This window comes from Arachis stenosperma, chromosome 9, assembly GCF_014773155.1.
Source record: "Arachis stenosperma cultivar V10309 chromosome 9, arast.V10309.gnm1.PFL2, whole genome shotgun sequence".
Lineage (NCBI taxonomy): Eukaryota > Viridiplantae > Streptophyta > Magnoliopsida > Fabales > Fabaceae > Arachis > Arachis stenosperma.
In genome coordinates, this window is record NC_080385.1 from 108,197,625 (window position 1) to 108,200,997 (window position 3,373).

Genomic DNA, 3,373 nt, shown 5'->3' on the forward strand with positions numbered 1-3,373 from the left:
CTTGCACTCTTCTTTTGGATTTTCTTCTGTATTGCTTGGAAGGGTACTAGGAGGAAGTTCAGTAATTTTCTTGCTCAGCTGTCCCACTTGTGCCTCCAAGTTTCTAATGAATGACCTTGTTTCAGTGATAAAAATTTGAGTGGTTTTGATTAGATCAGAGACCATGGTTGCTAAGTCAGAGTGGCTCTGCTTAGAATTCTCTGTCTGTTGCTGAGAAGATGATGGAAAAGGCTTGCCATTGCTAAACCTGTTTCTTCCACCATTATTGTTGTTGAAACCTTGTTAAGGTCTCTGTTGATCCTTCCATGAGAGATTTGGATAATTTCTCCATGAATAATTATAGGTGTTTCCATAGGGTTCTCCCATGTAATTCACCTCTTCCATTGAAGGGTTCTCAGGATCATAAGCTTCTTCTTCAGATGAAGCATCCTTAGTACTGCCTGGTGCAGCTTGCATTCCAGACAAACTTTGCAAAATCAAATTGACTTGCTGAGTCAATATTTTGTTCTGAGCCAGTATGGCATTCAGAGTATCAATCTCAAGAACTCATTTCTTCTGATTTGTCCCATTGTTCACAGGATTCCTTTCAGAAGTGTACATGAATTGGTTATTTGCAACCATTTCAATTAGTTCTTGAGCTTCTGTAGGTGTCTTCTTCAGATGAAGAGATCCTCCAGCAGAGCTATCCAAAGACATCTTGGAGAGTTCAGACAGACCATCATAGAAGATACCTATGATGCTCCATTCAGAAAGCATGTCAGAAGGACACTTTTTGATCAATTGTTTGTATCTTTCCCAAGCTTCATAGAGGGATTCACCTTCCTTCTGTCTGAAGGTTTGGACTTCCACTCTAAGCTTACTCAATTTTTGAGGTGGAAAGAACTTTGCCAAGAAGGCATTGACTAGCTTTTCCCAAGAGTTCAGGCTTTCTTTAGGTTGTGAATCCAACCATATTCTAGCTCTGTCTCTTACAGCAAAAGGGAATAGCATAAGTCTGTAGACCTCAGGGTCAACCCCATTGGTCTTGACAGTGTCACAGATTTGCAAGAACTCAGCTAAAAACTGATGAGGATCTTCCAATGGAAGTCCATGGAACTTGTAATTCTGTTGCATTAGAGAAACTAATTAAGGCTTAAGCTCAAAGTTGTTTGCTCCAATGGCAGGGATAGAGATGCTTCTCCCATAGAAGTCAGGAGTAGGTGCAGTAAAGTCACCCAGCACCTTCCTTGCATTGTTGGCATTGTTGTTGTTTTCGGCTGCCATGTCTTCTTCTTGTTTGAAGATTTCTGTTAGGTCCTCTATAAAGAGTTGTGCCTTAGCTTCTCTTAGCTTTCGCTTCAAGGTCCTTTCAGGTTCAGGGTCAGCCTCAACAAGAATGCTTTTGTCTTTGCTCCTGCTCATATGAAAAGAGAAGAGAACAAGAAAATATGGAATCCTCTATGTCACAGTATAGAGATTCCTTGAGGTGTCAGAGGAAAATAAAAATAGAAGGAGAGGTAGAAGAATTCGAACTTATCAAAAGAGATGGAGTTTGAATTGTTCATTGAGGAATAGTGTTAGTCCATAAATAGAAGGATGTGAGAAGAGGGGAAGAAATTTTTGAAAATTAAGTAAAAGATTTTAAAAAAACATTTTGAAAAACACTAATTGATTTTCGAAAACCAAGAGTGGAAAAGAAATCAAGTGATTTTTGAAAAAGATTTTGAAATTAGAAATCAAAAAGATATGATTGAAAACTATTTTGAAAAAAATGTGAGAAAAATATATGATTGAAAAGATATGATTTGAAAAACAATTTAAAAAAGATTTGATTTTAAAAATTAATGACTTGGCTAACAAGAAAAGATATGATTCAAACATTAAACCTTTCTCAACAGAAAAGGCAACATACTTGAAATGTTGAATCAAATCATTAATTGATAGCAAGTATTTTTGAAAATGGAAAGAAATTGATTTTGAAAAAGATTTGATTTGAAAATATATGATTTGAAAAAGATTTGATTTTGAAAAATTTTAAAAACCTGAAAAAATTTGAGTTAAAAACAAAATCCTCCCTCTTGTGCCATCCTGGCGTTAAACGCCCAGAATGGTGCACATTCTGGCGTTTAACGCCCAAAACACTACCCTTTTGGGCGTTAAACGCCCAGCCAGGCACCCTGGTTGGCGTTTAAACGCCAGTTTGCCCTTCTTCACTGGGTGTTTTGAACGCCCAGCTTTTTCTGTGTAATTCCTCTGCTGTATGTTCTGAATCTTCAATTCTCTGTATTATTGACTTGAAAAGACACAAATAAAAAAAATTTTGGTTTTTTAATAATCAAAATGTAACTAAAATCAAATAACAATGCATGCAAGACACCAAACTTAGAAGTTTATATACTATTGACACTAACAATTGAGAATGCATATGAGAAACAACAAAACACTCAAGTCAAGAGAATTCAAAAATCAGAGCAAGGAAATCATCAAGAACATCTTGAAGATCACTTAAGACACATGAATGAATGCAAGAAGAACAAAAACATGCAATTAACACCAAATTTAAAATGAAACACTAGACTCAACAAGAAACATGAGAATATTTTTGGTTTTTATGATTTTATAAATTTTTTTTGGATTTTTCAAAAATTAAGTGGAAAAGAGAATAAAGGTATCAAAATTCTTAATGAGAATTCCAGGAATCATGCAATGTTAGTCTAAAGCTTTAGTCTAAAGAAATTAGACATGGCTAGCCAAGCTTCAGTAGGACATTGCATTCAAGAGCTAAATTGATGAGAATCAATCAGCTTTGGTGATGATAAGAACATCACCTTGAAACACTAGAATTCATTCTTAAGAACTCTGAAAAATACCTAATCTAAGCAACAAGATGAACCGTCAGTTGTCCATACTCGAAACAATCCCCGGCAACGGCGCCAAAAACTTGGTGCACGAAATTGTGATCTCTTCTTTTCACAACTCAAACAGTCCCCGGTAATGGCTCCAAAACCTTGGTGCTCAATACCATGGTCTAAACATAATTTCACAACTTCGCACAACTAACCAGCAAGTGCACTGGGTCGTCCATGTAATAAACCTTATGCGAGTAAGGGTCCATCCCACGGAGATTGTTGGTATGAAGCAAGCTATGGTCACCTTGTAAATCTTAGTCAGGCAGATTCAAATGGTTATGAATGATATATGAATAAAGCATAAAGATAGAGATACTTATGTAATTCATTGGTGAAAATTTCAGAAAAGCGTTTGGAGATGCTTTGTCTCTTCCGTCTCTCTGCTTTCCTACTGTCTTCATCCAATCCTTCTTATTCCTTTCCATGGCAAGCTATATGTTGGGCATCACCGTTGTCAGTGGCTACAATCCCGTCCTCTCAGTGAA

The 3,373-nt window shown here is 36.5% G+C and overlaps 1 non-coding gene across 1 annotated transcript; it reads left to right on the forward strand.

The window, feature by feature from the left end:
• Positions 1-750: 750 nt before the first annotated feature.
• Positions 751-858, forward strand: LOC130952085 (small nucleolar RNA R71). Its single transcript, XR_009074266.1, has one exon. It is a non-coding gene; the product is annotated as a small nucleolar RNA R71 (small nucleolar RNA).
• Positions 859-3,373: the final 2,515 nt, after the last annotated feature.